This window comes from Oxyura jamaicensis, chromosome 13 (assembly GCF_011077185.1).
Source record: "Oxyura jamaicensis isolate SHBP4307 breed ruddy duck chromosome 13, BPBGC_Ojam_1.0, whole genome shotgun sequence".
NCBI lineage: Eukaryota > Metazoa > Chordata > Aves > Anseriformes > Anatidae > Oxyura > Oxyura jamaicensis.
Window position 1 is genome coordinate 11,721,283 of NC_048905.1, and position 19,408 is coordinate 11,740,690.

At 43.0% G+C, this 19,408-nt stretch overlaps 1 protein-coding gene and 1 long non-coding RNA gene across 10 annotated transcripts in view; both read right to left on the reverse strand.

The window, feature by feature from the left end:
• Positions 1 to 19,408, reverse strand: part of SGCD (sarcoglycan delta) — a 208,737-nt gene that overhangs the window by 14,910 nt on the left and 174,419 nt on the right. The gene's annotated exons all lie outside the window — the stretch shown is intronic.
• LOC118173573 lies at positions 12,337 to 19,096 on the reverse strand. The gene is made up of 2 exons (XR_004754291.1): positions 16,887 to 19,096; positions 12,337 to 15,164 (listed from the first exon to the last, which is right to left on the reverse strand). It is a non-coding gene; the product is annotated as an uncharacterized LOC118173573 (long non-coding RNA).

A 19,408-nucleotide genomic window follows, 5' to 3' on the forward strand; every position in this document is an offset into this window, starting at 1 on the left:
GCCGTGCTCAATCTTTCAGCCTTAATTGATAAGCTCGAACACCCAGAGCCATTACGGGGCCAAGTGGTGGGAAACCTCCATGCAGCCAGGGCTGGCTGCGGCCAGAAGCAGCAGCAGAAGGGCCAGGGGCCGCATCCTGAGCAGGCACAGCCCAGTGGGTGGCAACGTTGGAGGCACGGTGACAATTTTCACTCGTTGGCAGAGGTGTTATCAGCTGAGAGCATGGGGGTGACAGATAAAACCATGGCGGCTGTAGGTGAGACTGAGAAGATTGAGCCTGCAGAATATAGCCCTATATATTAATGTGATCTATGCCCAGAACCAGCCATAGGAGACTCTGTGACATACAGAAGCAAAAAGTCTGCTCTGGCTGGAGGAAGAGCAAGGGACAGACGTCCCCTCTTCTGGCACAGTCAGAAGTGGGACAATAAATGATGTTATCACCGAGTAGTTGAGTAAGAACTGGGAACTAAACCATTGCACTCTTACTGATGCCCCTGGCTGGAACTTAGGAGCCTGTTGTTAGTTTTATTACAAAAATCTCAGCACCAAATATCTCCTGGCACAAGGTTACACGGCCTGGGTCAAAACAGGTCAAGTAATGGTCTCAGGCTGGAAATTCCTTCGTGGCGGTGTGTGTTAACTGGGCAGTGCCAAGCTGCAGCAGGGCCATGCCCGCTGCCCACAGCTTCTTTGTGCCCTCAGCATGGCCAAGGGACAGCCTCGGGAGCCAGATGTGCCCCAGCTACTCCATAAACCACCTTCTTTGGCGTGTCTGCTATACCTTGTTATGTAACTTACTGCGATAAAATAAAACAAATTGAAACAAAATAAAATCCTCCTCCTGTCGGGTGCATTAATGAGCACACTCATTTCACACATGGACAAAATTAATTACTTTTTATGTTACCATAATTGCCTAAACCACAAATGCATTTTTCAGAAACAAAGGTTGGGCTGGTGTAAGTTTCTAATTACAGGTTGAAAGCTTCTAATTAAACGACATAAATTGGAAGAAACCTTTTCAGCCAGAATTACAGAAGAGGCTGCTAAGATTGGGTATTATCTTGATGTACTGTCACCCAGCCAGGGAGAAGATAAAGAAATAGAAACAGAGCATGGCAGCTCTTCAGCTGTGCCATTGGCACCGCTTCGTACCTAATATCATCAAACTGCTGCCATCAGGAACACGGAGAAGATGAACACATCACAAAGATGATTTGGGGAGCCACTAAGTTTCCTACTAACCCTGAGACACCTGAGTGGGGACAGGGATAGCTGGAGGTAACAGCTGAGGTTTAAATGGACTTTTTCCATTTCCAGAGGACAGAAGGACGTTGATTTAAATAATACGCCACACAAGGCATATTTTTCAGGCTAGAGTATTTCAAAGAGCTCTGAGGATGCCAAGTACGAAAGGCTGGCAAAATGCAGCATGACTTGGGCATTTAGAGAGCAGGGTAAATGGAGGCTTCCTTGCTCCAAGACACCCCCATCACACTGCATTAGTAGATTATAGTAAATTGGATCTGGTCTATGCGAATGGGCACAAGTGGTGTATTAGATCTTGGAGCACATAATGAAGTTTATGTTGGCTTCTGGATGGTTGCAGGAGGACAACTGCTACCTGAATTGGCGTATAATTAGAAAATCCAATGGAAAGATGGTACTTGAGTCAGATAAAAATGGCTAGATTGACCCATTAAGTATTTATTAACCTAGCTATATACCTTGGGGTGACTTTATTGTGCAGTACAGGCAACCATTGACCACTGAATCAATTTGGGCCAACTCTGCTCCTTCTAACGCTTCCTTTTCTGTCCTACTTCATAAGAAGACTGAACAATGCAATTTTTTTTTTTATTATTTTATTTTTAGGATGTTAAAAAACCTACTACAAAACATGCTGTCACTGACAGAGAAAAATCACTTTCTCATGATAACCCAAGTACTCAAATGATAGGATTACTGGCAGGGGTGCAGTGCTATGCAAATATTGCAGTCATTATCACCAGTAGTTTGCATGCAGTCTTCTACGTTGGTACTGTTTTATGAAGAGAAGAAAGGTTGATCCAGATTTCCATTTTAAAATTATTTTTGAAGTCAATCTATCAGGGGATTTTTACCTGCCATTTGGTCAGACATGAAGGAAGAGGGTCAGGTAGATTAAAATCTTATGTGGACAGTGCACAGGTACAGCCTATGGTGCTTTCTGCAGTGCTGATTTATTTTTTCGCTTCCTTGATCATTTATTCTATTCTTTCTAAAAAGATTGGACTTAATAGTAAATTACTTACTACAAGAAATAGAGAGATACCACAACTAGAAAGGATTTGAAATGGTAGAATATAAAACCTGCTGGAAAAGAGGTGTGTCTGCATGCATCATATACTTGGTGGTGATATCCTTTGGAAACACGTACAGGCTGCCGTTAGTGGATTTGAAGAGCTTATTTAGCATGACAAATTGGCTACAACCTGGTGGCTATTTCTGAAAACCCATTTATAGACCCTCAGACACTGATACTCCTGTGGCATATTCATTCATTGTACAGTCAATTTATAATGATTCCACCAAATTAAATCTTTATTAACAATCTTATTGACTCTGGTTTTGACTTTTTGTCCCCTCTTTTAATTAACTGCAGTAATGAGACAAGCAACATCCAATATAACAACTGACCAAACATTTTGTTTTAAACCTGCAGTTTATTTCAAGCAACTTCACAAAAAAATGAAGGCTGAATTGCTATTTGCTAAATGTCAATTTTCACACTCTGCTGAACCTTTTCTGAAGCATGTCAACCACAAATCTGTAGTCATTTTTTCCCCTCTGATCAGAGCTATATAGAGCATGTAACAGATTTTCAGTTACTTTTCATTTTTATGCAGAAAAAGTACCATTTGCTGTCCCCAGTGTACTTCACAAAATGGTAAATATGCATAATTTGTAAATCTAAAGGGATGCATATGCCAAAGTTGTGGCCTCTTTCACAGTCACTATTTACACCAGCAATACAATTTTACGTCTGCATGCATAAGGAGACGGGAATGACCCAAACTCCTCAAATACAACCCATTGCTATACAAGAATACTGCTCCATCCAGTTGTCTTGTGTGCTGGGCTCCTGCTCAGAACCAGGGAGGTGTTTCACCCTCCACCAGCCCCAGCAGATAGCTCGTTGACAGACTTCCTCTGTGATTAGAGGCACTCCTCATGTTTGCAGCTGAAATTCCCTGCCCCTGCCCTGCTGCCTGGCAGACCCAAAGCAGCAGCATTTAATCACAAGCATCCACACCCTTCCTAGTACAGGCAACTATGACCATCCATACATATAGAAGACTTGGCTCCATGGAAAAGAAATACCTTTTACTGGGCTGATAGCACTGTTGACCACTAAATTTCACCTAACTCTCCCGTAATTATTGCTATTTGCTAAAGTGGGGACAGCAAAGTGGAATCACAAAATATGCTAAGTCAGGATGCCACTGCTTGATAGGGAGTTAACCAGTATCCCTAGCATGACTTCTGGCACAGAACAGCCTGGAAATTAGTTGCTCATTCCTATACCAAACCTAGCTGACCTGAAACCTGTCTTTGAGAAAGATAGTTAATTTTTCATGAGTGGACCACGGACCTAAGATTCCTCTACACCTCTCTTTACATTATAGCACTGCTTCATAACCTATTTTGATAATATGGGAAATTTTCCTGTGAAGACTGTCCAACAGAGAATACGAATACATGAAAAATGAACACAACTTCTCCAGGGGAATGCCAAGAAAAAGCCAAGGAATGGGCAAGATTGCTGAGGACAAAGAGTGAGAGAGGAGAAATGCTCCTCTGTGTGATCATTTCTGAGCCATGCATTGGGCACTGTTGCCATTTGGGCACTGAGGAGTTTGGCAAGGCAATGGGAGAGAAAGGGAATATTCAAATACGTTATATTCCAAGCTCTTTGATAGCCTCGAATGAAACTCTTAAAGCCATTTGAGATTTCCAGCTAACTTCTTGCTTTCAAATATGCAAAGGAAAAATAGGTTGGGAAATGGTGCAGAGAAGAAAATAAAGGGATTGTGTGGGTGGGTGCAGGGAGGAATGAAGCACAGAGAGAAAGAGATCAAGCAATAAAAAAAGGCAACTTTCTGTAAAAGAAAGTACAGAGATGTCTCCAAAGAGACTACTCCTAATTCTGGGAATAGGATGTTTTGCAAATTCAAAGCATCAATTTATCTTGAGCTATAGATGAAACTGTTTTCTGTTTATCTTTTGCAAATAATCACTCCCGAGTAAAACATGTATTTCAAGGTACGGTTTGGCAGTCTTTCAAGAGAGATATGCTGGATGGTATTTTGAACTAAGAGACAGGCTGAACCTGGTGGTGGCATTTCACCAAGGGAGATCACCACAGTGGCAAGGCTGTAGGGAAGCAACACTCCTGTCCTGCTCCATGTGGAACTGGGGGAACTGGAAACTACAAAGCAACACTGCTTCACAGGTGCTTGCCTCAAGAAGCTGTGATCCCTGCTCTTGGCTGTTTATGCCAGCACCCATGCTGTAGATTGCTCATCCTTGTTTTAAGGTACAGAGATCTGCTCTCCATCTCCTTGGGTCAACACAGCAGAATGAGAAAATGTCCAACATTTCTTGACTTCCATGAGGTTCCTTCACTCCTTCCTCGGGCAAGTCTGCATTTTGGCTGTAGTAACCTTCCTTGTATGTCTTTTTTTTTTTTTTTTTTTTTTTTTTCCCAGATAACAAAGAGACAATTACAGCTGCTAACAGAGCAGGCCAAGCAGAGATGAAATGAAATGGATTAAAAAAAATGAACCAATGTCAGAAAAGCCTCAGTACCCCTCAGAGGCATAATCACTTCCTAGAACAGGTTTTTAGCCAGGGAATTTCATTTCCTTCTACTCTACTTTTTGCTTTTAAAAAGAGAGGCAGGCAGGGAGGAGGACTGGCTTTGCGGTTGAAGCACTGGAATTCAATTTCCAGCCCCATGATGAACTGCCTTCGTGACCACAGGTGGGCACGTTCAATGCTCCCTGGGTTTACTGCACGGTAGCAGCAGCGGGGATGGCTCAGCACAGCCCAGGAGCAGTAATATACCCTTCTCCTCAACACAGCTAAGTGATACAGGCAACTCTTCACTGCTGATTCCTCCTAGTAGCCAAGCCAACTCATTAAAAAACTTTCTCATAGAAGATTGCCACCTCCACTGGAGAGCATGGCCCTAAACCACTGCCTCCACACGGAACTTCACCAGATGGTTTCACGTAGTGGGAATGCCCCCAGGTAGACAGAGGTAACCCCACTGACTTCCTAAGTACTGCCTTCAAAAGAAGTCAGTAGTTACCTTGGAAACATAACATTGGAAAGCAAATTGGATTCCAGACCTTTAATTCTTCCTTTGCCTGGAAAAAAAAAAAAAAAAAAAAAAAAAAGGAAGAGATGTGCCAGAGAAAAAAATAATCATGGTTATTATACTGCTTCAAAAACAACCATCAAAACTGTAAGGTAGTTTCTTTTTTTCTTTTTTTTTTCCAGAATTCTTTGGTTTTTCTAAATTGCCTGCACTCTCGTGGTACCTCTCTGCAGTCACATTAACACTATGTATTGATTGTCTCTGGTAAGCAGCAGGAGGGAAAATAAACCAGGCAAGAACTTAAAATCTGTTTGGGTTCCTCAAGTGCACGTGGAATCTGGACAATCTTCTGTGGGTGGCCACAACTCTGCTGAAGCTTTCCTGCTGAAATCACTACCACAGCCTCCATTTGCTTCAGTTGCCAAACACAGGCAATGCCAAGCCATCACTGAGGGCAGAAGTGGAGGTATCTTCCTCCCTTCTCTTTAAAATGTCAGTTCATTTCTATTCTTTGAAGCATAGGTGTATCACCATCTGTCACTATGACAAGTTTCCAAATGTTTCCTGCTTCCCATCGACACAGATGTGCTGTACACAAAGGTTGGCACATCACACCCCTTGCACCAGGAACACTGAAATCTATCATTCCCTGCAACATTCCCATGTCCCAGCAGCCAGGAGCAGTTGACTCCTGCTCCAGAATAGTGAATGCAGTCCTCATGTTGTGGCCCCAAGGAAATGAGGACTTGTGTGCCACCTCCACGCACCATGCTGAAGAGACACATTCATCACTGGACCTTCCAGTCCAAACCAGTACCACTTGCTAACATTGCCCAGGGTGACTGCTGGGGTAAAGTACTGAAAGGAGTCACCTGAAAAAATTTGTTATTTGGACACTGAATATCAAGCCCACTGCATAAAGCTCAGAGAAATCTATATAGTTGTATCAGAGAAATACAGATACTGAATTGCTGAGTCAAGGAAGGAGCTGGTCAGAAAATAGCGGGGAAGGTGGTAATTGAATTTTCTTTCCTGTGTTTCGATAAGGAATTTGTGACATCTGCAGTTATTCATATGGCACAGTGCCGGCAGTCAGAGGTGGAGTGCTGACTGGGGCCCATCACTGGTTAGGGAATTGCAGTGGATTGATGCCAACTATGTGCATTTGGAGAGTTTCCCAAAGCTTATATGTAGACACAAGTGAAGTGTTTCCTCTCTTCAGTTTCAGTGTCAGCTCTGGCAGAAATCCCCATGGCTGATCCTCTGTGGAGGAATTTTCACAGCTCCCCAATTCCTTCATTTGTATGCCTTTCAGTGGAATATTTTCCCCAGGGGGAAGGCAGTGCTTAGAACTGGTTACCTCCTATCCCCCTCTCCAGCACATAGAAGGGATGCACTCAACATTCATGACTCACCCCAACAATTCCCTCAGACCTCTCTTTTTCCTTCTGTACTACTACAGAGCAAGTGACCTGCCCTCCTGCAGCCTGCAGAGAGCTGAGCTCCTCCGCAGGACCGTCAGGATGTGCTGTTGCCTGCCCAGGGCTGCACGGCACAGCAGGGGCTGGCAGGGTGCAGCTCCATCAGGGATGCAGAGAGAAACCTAGGGGCAAGTTTTGTCCAACATTACTGACGCTGACTACACTCTAGTATAGTTCCACAGATGACAGTATATGGAGGATAAGGATATCTTTTTTAAAGCAGTCACATCCTGACAGTCATGCTGCTTTAACTTTACTGCTCTAGTTAGAGGTATAATGTGGGGCGAGCTTCAAGAGATATAACTGGACAGGCCTGTTTTAATTGTTCCCACTAGACCTGTGCTCAGTGACCTTGGACATCTACAGAGCCATAAATACGAGCTTTGATTGCTGTTCCCATAGTGACTGGCAGGAAGAACACACTGGAGGGTGGACCAGGACCGCTTCAAGCAGGCAAGCAGCAACTGGAAATGATTAAGTTCAGAAGCTCTGGGGACACTAATGTCACTGCAGGCCAGTCAACCTGGAAGATAAACACTGCTGGGCACCGTGAAAAGGCTTGTTATATTTGCTTTCCACAAAGACAGTGGACTAGGTTACACTGTAGGCACTTGGCTTGGCAAATGAGACCTCTTCTGAGGCAAATTCTCCAGTCCTTTCTGCTGTTGGAGATGACAAAGCTACTAGTTGTGCCAGGGACTTCTGTGCTGTGACCACTTGCTGTCAAGGAGCAGGAACTCCAGCCCTTGAGCTCACTTAAAACCACGGGGCAGGCATGCCTGATGGATGGAGAATGTTTCTACATGGAACAACACAATGTGGGAGGCTAAATTATCCCACACAGTGCTGCCAGGTACCTGTGCTGTCCCTCTTCCAGTGCCAAAGCCAACGTGTTTTTTTCTGTAGTGCTCTGCATCCTGGACTCAGTGCTGTCACAGGGTTTGGTCTGGAAATGGCAGGATTCTGGCACCCTGCTCCAAAAGGGTGAAGGCTTGGTGGGTGCACTCAGGGACAGAAATGCAGCTTGTCCTGCCACTATGACATCCAGCTCTCACTCTGCTTTGTGCTGTGAATACAGAAATAGAATTCAAATAGCTCTAAACTCTCCCATTTGAATATAAAAAAAGGTAGTTTCAGGAAAAAAGTGCAGACACATGCTGGTGGCCTGAGTATATATAAAAGCAGCTTAGGAATATTTATATTAGCAGCGCGCACAGCAGGAAAAGTATAGCAGTACTAATGGCAAAGCTGCCAGTATGTTTCTGAGTGACTTGCTTAATAGCACGGCGTGGTGTGCTCACTGGCTGCCTGTCCACACGCTGCTGGGGTTCTGCACTCCACAGCTTCATCTGCTCCCTGGCGATCTGGGCCTGATGCATCACAGGGGAAGGGAATTTCCACATGGTCAAACCTGGCATTGCCCACAGATCACTGAAAGTTTTAAGTCTGAAAAGCAACACAGCCTCACCATCTGCATGAGTGTATTAAGGTTTGACACTGGAAATATGGTTCGCCACTGGAGTCATTCTACCATCCAGGATAAAGCAATTATTCAGCTGGAACGGAATGCAGAATATATACTGTCTACACCTTGTACACTACCCCATGTCTGCAATTCATATATTTTAAATTATTCAGAAATTGCTACTGTGGTAACTTTAATGCCAAAATAAACCAGACAAACCAATGAAAGTAGTACAAGGCATCACTTCTCCCTTGCTACTCCTTTTCAGGACCTTTTACACATACACATCGTTCTGTAAAACAAACAACAACAAACAAACAAACCAACACTGGTAATTCTGACAGGTTTTTTAAGATTACATGATCTCTTATTAGAAGCTTAGTGGCATGTCACAGGGAGACACTGTACCACTCTCATACAGTGACCGATTATCCTGGTTTCTTCCTGATGCCTCTAGCCTTTCACTGAAAGTAGATCCCATCATTTTTAAAGTACTTGAGACAGATTTGCAAGGTCTGCACATTCATGTAGTGACCACGAACACTTAAAGCATCAGCTATTTTTTCCAAGTTTGGTTCCTCTTTTTGGTTTATTTTTTAACCAAGTAGGAAGTGCCAGAATTGGCCAACATTCTTTTTTACTACGACCAGCTTGTGACCCTCTGATGTTTACACAGTATGAACTATCATATGCTGAAAAATAAGTACTATAAAAAATGAATCTCTCAAATTAGATGCTCAAATGCCTTAAGTTACTTTTGGAAATGTTGACTAATAATAAATCATTATTGCCTGCTCTTCTTCACTCTTAATTTCTCTTGTACTTTGAGAAGGTTCACTTTTTAAACTATAGAAAATGACATTCTTGGAAAGAACTTTGCATTTTTCTGACTGCAGCAAACCATAGTGAGAGTGGCTGAGGGGTTCTGATGGGTAACACAGATACTAGCAGCCTCTCACAATACTGCTCTCTGAAAAGAAGGAAATTCTGCAGAAGAGGCCAGGTTATCTCCATAAATCAATGCCACACTTCTAATCCCTGACAGCTTCTAAAAATTAAGGATTGGTCCTACAAAACTCTTGCAATTACTCTTTCAAAAGAGCCATAATATCCATTTGGGCAGTGAGAGATCCATTATGTGCAAGGATATGGTGGCTCAGTCAAAATTTCAGCCTAGCTCTTGAAGGCTAATTTTGATATTCATCACTCTAATTAAAAACACAATGCAAACAAAAACAAACTTTTGTTTATATATATATATTTGTATAATGGAATGCCAAAACAAAAGAACATTTTCTTTGTTGTGGAATCTTTCAGTCATGCTGGCAGGTTACCCAGAGCTATTACCTACCATAGGCTAGGCTAGGAAAGCCAGACACCACAGCAATAGTATGTGTTTTGCTTCCCTCAGAAACAGAGAACTAGCACCCAGCCAGCGCAAAGCTTCCTCAAAGGGATGATTATGAAAGCAACACTCTCTCTGGTATCGCACAGACATTTTGACATACTGCACCAGTCAGGGAAACATTTTAATGTGTATCTGTGCACCTTTGCCTGCAGAACTCCCATTGCATTGACATGGCTTCCCCTTTCATGGCACATCAGTTCACAAAGTATGACGCAACATTATTGAAAATGTGTACGTATTTATTAGAGGTTACAGCATAAAATATGCAGGCACCTTGAAATGAATTTCAGACTGTGACAGCAGGCAGTGACTGAATACATGTCAGAGGTTTATGATGAACTCTGGAGTGTCTTCATTTCAGAGGCAACGTCCTTTTTTACAGGCATCTTTTATTGCTTTATATCTGTAACTAACCTCTATACTCATAGATTTAGACTCCTGGTGTGGTGTTGCTTGAATGCCATGAATTTCAGAGCTCTGCAAAATTTTCTGACAAAGCCATTGCTTGGTCCTCTCTCACTGTTCAGAACTAATCCCAATGGACGCAGAGATTAAACAATACCCCATTGCTGAAGTAAGAACCCATAAACTCAAGACATTTACTGGGTGTGTAGGTGCACCATTACCTCATGACTTAAATGGGACCTTTTTTTTGAATAAAGGCAAAGTGTTGCCTGCAGGATTTACCCTGTTAATACTAACACCAAATGCACATAGATAACCCCACATTACCACAGTGTCCGTACTTGAAAAATGGTAGTAAAAAAAGCCAACGCCTGCTTTATGACCTAAAGGTTTAGATTTGGTGAGGAGCAGAAAAATGTTGCTGTAACCTGGCACAGCCCTCTCAGGACGGGCTTTCTTGCCCTGCAGGAACAAAGATTGATCACCTCGTACTGAGTCGTGTGGAGGGTTTAGACTAAAACAAACAGTGGTTATGAAGGGCTGAATTTTTTTACCCTGAGAGTATCTGTCAGAAATGTCATTTGTAATTAATGATATATATATAAACTGGATAAAAGTCCAGTGACCGCTTGCGTTTCCAGAGTTAAAGCCCTCAGGCCTGTAAGAAAAGGCCTTCCCCTCCCTTGGTGTCCTGCGCATGGGCACGCTGAGGGCTAAGCCACGCCTCCGGGGCGTGACGTCACCGCGGGCTTCGCGCCCTTTTGGCGGCAGTTGAGGGAACGGCCCCGGAGAGTGGGGGGAGGAGGCCCCCGGTGTGGTGAGGGGCGGCCCCGTTCTGGCGGAGCCGGGCCCTGGGGCTGCTCCTCTGAAATAAGGAAATGCAAACAGAACAGGGGCAGGGGGTAAACGTGCCCTGCTGTGTGTATAAGTGGTGGTTCCAGACGCTTCATGTGTTTGTCAGCTCCCTGTGTGGAAGCTTGCTGGGGAAAAACATCCCCTCCACGCGGTGCTGTCATCAGCTGGCCCTACGGAGCCTTAGTTCCCTGAATAAAATGGCAGTAACACGTTCAAGAATCCCCTCCTTTCAGTGTCACGCCTTGTCCCATCCATTGCTGTAGCAGTGGCTTTCCTCATCGCACTTAATAAATAAAATAATTGCTTATAATAAAACCACAGCGTGCTGTGTGGTGTCAGTGGTGTACCTGGGGGATACTGAGATGAGGCACCACACACATCTCCCACCTGTCAGGTGTCTTAAAGGAGGCGAAGGAAAAACTGGTGAAGGGCCTGGAACACAAGGCCTGTGAGGAGTGGCTGAGGGAGCTGGGCTTGTTTAGTCTGGGGAAGAGGAGGCTCGGGTTCAGTTTGTAAATGAGGAGACATTTCTTCTCAGAATGAGCAGTCAGGCATTGGGACGGGTTGCCCAGGGAGGTGGTGGAGTCACCGTCCCTGGGGGTGTTGGACCTGGTGTTTAGGGACATGGTTTAGTGCGTGACATTGGTGGTAGGGTGATGGTTGGACCAGATGATCTTGGAGATCTTTTCCAACCGTAATGATTCTATGATTCTATGATCTTTTAGAGACAGCTCCTCAACTGATTTGTGTATGATAGCCTGTTTTCTAAAGAGACTTTTAATTGCAATGTGAATTTATTACAAACCATTTCACATGCACACATTTTCAATCAACCATACCTTGTAGGTCATATAAGAGAGAATTTAATTTCAGAAACCTTAGGAAGCAATAACAATCTTTAACCTCTGGCATCACTTGAGAAGATACTGCATATTTTCGATCAAAATGAACAGCTGTAATAACCTTCTACTAATATCCATTTATATTTATTATTCCTTCATTAAAGACAAGACACCAAATCCTTAAAAAAAAAAAAAAAAGACATTTTACTTCACTTCTTTCTCTGTCTTTAAAATGTTTAATACTTAAGGAAGTGGACAGGACAGGACACAACATATTTTTATCACTGCCACACAGTTCAGCACTAGCAGCATAAACCCTTTCTGACTTGCTTTCTGCACTTATTATATCAAATATAAGCAGATTTTCACTGAGTTCACTGGCAAAGAACATCTTAGAGCAGCACATCCCTTCATTATCCAGCCCTCTCAGCTGTTCTGCAACCCACCAGGAGGCCATTTCCCCTCTGCTTTACAACCTCTTTTATGATCCTTGATGGTCTAACTTTGGTTTATTTTTTTGGTTTACTTTCTTGCTTGATTCCCCAGTGTCACTTTATAACATGTCCTCAGCCAGTCTTCCCACAACCGTCCTTAATGACATGAAACCAGAGAGAGAGAATGTGTTTTCCTGTTTGTATTGTGAAAGACAAGAGCGAACTCATGATCCAATGTCAATTCAACACAACAGAAAGAAAATTGCAGCTGAGATGGAGAGTTTCAGCTGGTGAAATAGCTGCTGGGTCCCATGAGCCTGACACCCATTTGTGTTAGTCTAACCCTGGAAGAAAACTCTTCTTCTGCAGCTACTGCCCACACCCTGGGAAATTTGTTTCTCCTCTCTGGAGAACCGAGCTACATTTCTGAATGTGTTTTTCAGGCTTTCTTGGAGACACTCACCTACTTTCTGGCTGTTACCGGGTTGTAATCACATTTCTGCTTCCTCATTTCCTGCATGAACCCAAAGCCATACAACACTGTGTGAAATACATGCTTATGAGTTTGACTTCTTCTATCCAAGGACACAATGTCCTCATACAGCTGAAGTGAAACATTATTTTATCTGCCAGCAAACCCATGTGCATGTGCTGAGGTATGTATTTATAGCAGCCACATCTGCTGCAGGAAGAAATGGCGGCTGGCACTTTGGCTTTCAAACCAGCAATGCCACCTTTAATATGGTACTTTAGCGTCCTTTTTTTTTTTTTTTTTTTCCTTTTTCTTTTTCTTTTAAAGATGGTCACACTAATCCCAATTCAGCTGGGAACAAGAACTGGGGACTGCCAATTTCAGAGGCATCATCAGAATCTGGAAATAGGATGGTGAAGTCCCTGGGCTCTCAACTTTTCTAAGATGGAAAAGAGAAAGAGGAACCACCTGCAAGCTTCTGCCTGTACTGCTAGCACAAGTAGCTGATGCATTTCCAATTCCTCTCTTCATGGGGCATGAGCATGCAAAAGGGACAAGATGGGTCATCAGCTACCTCCAGTCTAACACCACTACGCCAACTCACTCCTGAGCCCAGAAGGAGCACACAGATAATGGCCACACACTAATAATGTATTATTATCCTTATAGATGAAGTAGAGGGCATGGGAGCAACTATGAGTTGTGTAGGGATCCCCAAAGATGCCAAGCTGGAATGGATGATGAGCAGGACTTGATTGCTCATGGTGGTACCTAACAGAACAATCCAGTTTTCAGCAAAAACCTTTGCTAGGTGGTGGAAGAAATCCCAATAATATTCCAGAAGAGACCTAGACAGACAGGGATGATGCTTAGTAATGTTGGCAGCTAGCTGTGAGGTCTGTGCAGCCTCTCACAGAAGCAGGCAGAAACAGGTTCTTGAGGAAGGTGTGTGAGAAGAGCGAGAGTGTTTTTGTAATTCATCGGATGTGCAGAACATCCCATGATAAGAGGTCCACAACTTCCCCTATTTACTTTATTGCTATCATCTGTTAATTCAATTGGAGGCCTGAGAGCTTGCTCAGGATGGGCTACCTGGCCACCAAGCCTGGTTTCCAGTGTGAATGCTTGCAGGATCTAAGCATGATCAGCTCCACCACTTGTGGTTTGACACTTTCCATGCAGCATTTGTAAGGCACGTGTACAGAAAAAGGATCCTTTTTTCTGAGCTGAATCTGCACACGTATTTTCAATTCCTGCCCGTGGGAATTGCTATGATTTGCCTAAAGGCAAAATGACAGCCTCCTGTGCATTGTGCCTTACAAAGTGCAATGATGATATGGCAATTACTTCTGATGGTGGGCTTGCATGGTACGCTGCAGAAAGCCAAGCAAGCCCCCATCTTGCTCTAAATACTGCCCTGCTGACTAAGGGACACGGGTTTGACTGTTGATTTATATTTAGAAATGTGTTCTCATCAGACATGCTCTGGGTCTGTGAGAGGTAGAACTGAGTCCAAACAAAGCAAGGAGTGACAGTCCTTTAGTATGACCTCAACCATGCCATTTGGTAGGAAATTATTATTATTGAAAACTGCCAGAGGTGCCACATAAACCCATGGGATAAATCCACGCTGCAAAATATAGTATGGATTTATATAATATATGAGGAGCAGAGCAGCAGCACACCGCACATTAAGAAGATAAAATCAGTTCAAGTAATGAGGAAACAACACAGCCACCCTGTTTGGCCTAGAGAAAACAACTCTATTACATATGACACATAAATTCAGAATAAAGATTCTGTAGGCACAGTGAGTATTTATGATTTCTCTTAATAAGTATAGAAAGTACTGCTTTCAAAAGAAAGAATCCCATTATAGTTATAGATACATTTTTCTTCTCTTTAATATAGTTATACAACAGCTATCAATTCCTGTCTCCAGTCTAAAGTACAATTAATGTTTTTGTAAAAGTGTTCTTTTTAATCACAATGGACTCATAGATCGAAGTACCTCACCCACACTAAATAATAACTGTTATTGCCTTGATACAGCCAAGCCCTCAGGCATGAGCAGAAAGCAGTAGGAAACAAAATACCCAGCATCTTCTCACTCGGGCAGGAAAGCATCTGAACTGTCCTTTCCTATTTTGTACCAGGTTAATGAGAAGTCCATATTAAACACTCTGTTTTAAGGAAGCTGGTTGGTAACTGCTGCTCTTCAGCAGTGAAACCCCAGCTGTGATTCCCATGCTGTGCTCTGCATGGCTGCGGGAGCTTGTTTTGGTTTGCGAGAGGGCGTCCGGGCTTTCGTGCAAAGGCTCAGTGGGGAGATAGTCCTTCCTTAAAGGCAAGTACTGAGTGCTGAGTAAGGCAAAGATTTTTATTTTGCCTGCTTTGCTCTTCACTTCAGGTTTTAGAAATGCAAGATACACAGCTGAAGAGAAATGTAAAAAGATAGAGAGGAATATTGAAGAAAGCCACACGTTTTTCTACCCAAAAGGAAACATAGTGCTCAGTGGATTATATCCCTCTCATTTCTTTAAAATAAGAACTATGTTAAAAGGAAAATCTCCTTCTCTTCTGAGCTATTCAGTCATTTTGAACATGATTACATCCTAAATATCACACTATTTGCAAAGGAATTAAAGATGGGATTGGGACCACATGTGGGTAAGATGCTTTCTTTGTCTCCTTTCTGTTTACTTCTGCATTTCATGCTCAAAATCCCTGGTGCAAATAGCTCTTTTCTAAGTACAAATATTATGATAAAACAATAGTTATGGAGACTCTCACAAGGCAATACAAATACCACATCGCACATCAGCACACCAGCTGATTCACAGCCCACCACCTCCCAGTTACCCCACATTAATGCAGCACTCTGCTGCAAGGCAAACACGTTGCCCACCTTGCACTGAAACAAATGCTGGCTTGCTGGCCCTTCTCTCTGGGTAGTTGTCTAATGATCGCTTTCAGGAGGCTTACGGCTGCAGTTAGTCAATAACCTACAGATCCCATTAAAGTCAATGCTGCAAAAATGGTCCTTAGAGCCTGCAGACCAGGCATTCCTCCTAGGGCACAAGCAATAAGGTCTGCTGCTCCTGAACAGAGTAGCCCTGATTAATCATTAGCAAAATATAAATGAAAGGCAATGTCTTTTATAAACATTTGTGTTTCAGAGGCTAGAGGGTATTTTTATCTTTTTCTCTAAAACTTTCCAAAAAAACATCACCTCAGGGAGCAGACTAAACTACTAACAGAAAGATACATCATGTTAGCTGGGTGTCACCACATCCTTTTAATCAGAACACGGCCAGTACTCTGTATTATATGAATAACTAATTAGTTTCTCAACTTATTTCCACAGATGTCATTAAAAAAAATCTATCTGAGGAATGTCATCTGCACTTGAGAGAAGGACAAGCATTGTAATTAAGTATTAAGCCATTTCACCAGTATGAGTCTGCCATGGAGTGTGAAATGGCTATAATTCACATTTTTAAGACCTTGCATTTATTAGCATCTATTTTCTACTCAAGGTTAGTGGTGTGCTGCACAGAGAGTTAAAAAAAAAAAGGAAAAACAGCTTCCATTTTTGTTATTCAAGTGGCTGGATGTGTATATGACTGTACAGATTACTAACACTGATAGGGCTTCTCGCAAGTCCCAGAGGACTTCTGGCTCGTACAGCTTTGCGAACGCTACTCGAAGGTTAGATGAATGCTCTGATTACAGAGCAAGTGATATTCTGCTGTTGAAAGCTAATGACAATCACAGGCGTAACACACCTAGGCAGGACACAGATCTTGTATACAAGAGAGATATTCAGTCTGAGATAACAGGCAGGATTGATGATTTATATCTCCCAGAAAAAGACTATGTTTGCATGAGGAAACCCCTATGGAATAAATGCAGAAGGAAAATAATGAACCAAGCTGTGCTATTTTATTCAGAGCCCACAAAAAGTTACACTGGTCTCTGACTAGAGAAATGTAATAAGCATACACTTATGACTATGCTCCTTAAATATATACAAAAGGAGAGGAACCTTGCATATCCTCCAACCAACCACCAAATAAGAGACAGATTTCCATTGCTGTCTACCCCATACACTATGCCATTTGGCAGCAACTTAATTTAGAAATCTGCCCCTTACCTCCCTATTCCCACTCTTCTGTTTTCACTGAAGGGCCACGTAGCTCTGGTGGATGTTCCTGCACCCACAGACCTGCACCCACACATCACTGCGGCACAGGGGACACAACTGCATCTGAAAGAGCCATGCACCCAACTTCAGGTTGCTCAAGCACAAAGTCTGACTACTTTTTCTTTTTTTCCTAGTTTGAGCCCATCTCATTTTTTACTTCAGCAATCGAAGCACCTTTATGCCAAGCTCACTTTCCTGCCAAGCCTGCTTTCACTGTCCATTAGCCCTCCTTGAAAAGGATCTGCCTGTCTATGGACAGATCCTATTAGCAGCACAGCGAGCAGGGCAGTGCCATGATTTATACAGCTGGGATAAGTCAGCAAAGCTCTGTCAATGCCTCTGCCATTTGCCAGGTGTGTGCCTCCTGATTTTCTGATCCATATCTAGGCTTCACCTGCTAAAAATAGGGAAAGAAAACACACCAGGAGCTAACCCCCTCCTCTAGTGCTGGGTGTGAAAGAGGTGACAGCCATTAAGAGGAGATCTGCTGGGACAACAAGAGGGAACAGCAAGTTCCCTCTGCAATGGGAGTATTCGACCAGATGGAAAGCCCCTGCAATAAACTGCCTCCTTAACCCCAAGCTTTATATCAAATGCATTGTGCAAAGTGCTCAATACCCCATCCACAAGAAGCCTTATGGAAAGGCTCCCTTTGACTTGGGAGGGCTGTGGCTTGTCTTCTATAATAGATGGATGGGCAGCAGCTTTGAAGGGATGTCAACAGGAGGAAAGGCTAAAGCAAAGTGGCTGTGGCTGTGAAATCAGTGTGAATTCTGCTCTGAAAAAGTCTCATCCAATAGCAAGTTCTTCAGGAAGCATTAGCTGTCATGAGAAAATTGTTAGATCGCACATGGTCTCCTAGATTAGTTGTCTACGAGGGATGAGGACTTCTGTCATTCAAAAGAAACTCATCAGGGTCCACTTAAATTAGCTTGAAGTTTAGAAATGAAGAACCTGTTCTCTTCTTTCAGTGGTACGCTGACAGGTTTGCATTGACTTGAGTGGAGATAGTGTTATAAATCCTGCCCTAGCTGTGTCACATTAAAATAGTTATCACATATTTCTTACAAAGTGGAAAGTAAAGCTCATTCCAAGGCAAAAGTCTGTTGTAGTTTAAGCTGGTAGGACTGCCAAAATTACTGGGATTTCAGTGGTGTAACAGAGAAAATAATCACATCCTTTCTGGCATATCAGTACAAAAATAACACCAGTTAGACAAAGGCTAAAATGACCATTTTTCCCTTGCTGACACCTCACAGAAATCCCCATGTGTTTGTTGTAAACTAAACTATGCTTCAGGATCACACACTACTCCTTATAAATGACACCCATTTCCCACCAAATACTTGCTCTTTTATACAATTCTTTCCCCCTCCCCATCCCTCTAATTTTTGTTTTCTTAATCTTCATTAACGCACTGGGTTTTAGACAGAAACATTATTTGTGTTCGTACTTATTGAAAATGTCTCTGCTGCTTTGTGAAACACAGCTGAGAGAAACCCTAATTCGATAAGAATTATTATTTTACGAAACGACTCTTGTTACATTAGCTAAGCAGTGTATTTAAATTGCTTTTTGGTACAATAGGTCTCACTTGGACTATTTGGATAGTTCAGTACTGTACATGTTAAGGTAGAATTGCCCTAATAAAATCAAACTGCAAGTGCATTTCATCTGCCATTTGGTAATTTCAGTGCTTCATAATTAACTTTGGTCAAAAATTACCCCTTCGTGCCCAAGGGATTAATTCTCCCTTAACTATATTTGCGTATTACAGAAAAAAAAACAATCATCCAGTGGTTTCCTGGCCTTGGATGAGCAGTTTACTGCATTTTTTTAACCTACAAGAACAGTGTATGAACTCCAGGTCTGTGCTGGCTCCTCATGGAGGGAATTTCATGCTGATTTCTTTTTATTTAACTCTGGGAACAGAAATGCCCAAAAGCAGGTTTCCAGCAATACACTCCAGATGCCCCTGCCTGGCACGACCTGGCCATGGAGTAGATACCTATCCATGTTCCAGAACGATGGAGTTTGGGTTGAGGAGGCATGTTCCTGGTGCCTGTCACAGCACTACCCATCAGATGAAGCCCACACACCTTCACCCTGTGTCACTACAAGGGTTCACCAAGCCCAGGAACTGGATCTTACCGGGAGCCAGAGACAGGTGCTGTTACACATGAGCCTTTCTGTAGCACGGGAATCATGGAAAATCTCCTGAGAAAACGGCAGCAAAGTTTGGACCTGGGTCAAACCAGCACCCAACCAATTCCTGCAGCTTTACAGCTCTCATATGGGATTAGCACATAAGAAAAAGCTGAGCACATACTGCCACCTGAATTTTCTCCATCTAAACCACTGTAGACTAAAGTGTTTTAAAAAGAGCACATTGAAAAAAGGACCACACAGAGCCTGCTAGTGCTCTGAGGGGACAGCTACCTCATCTGTTCTCCAGGAATGTGGCCACCTTG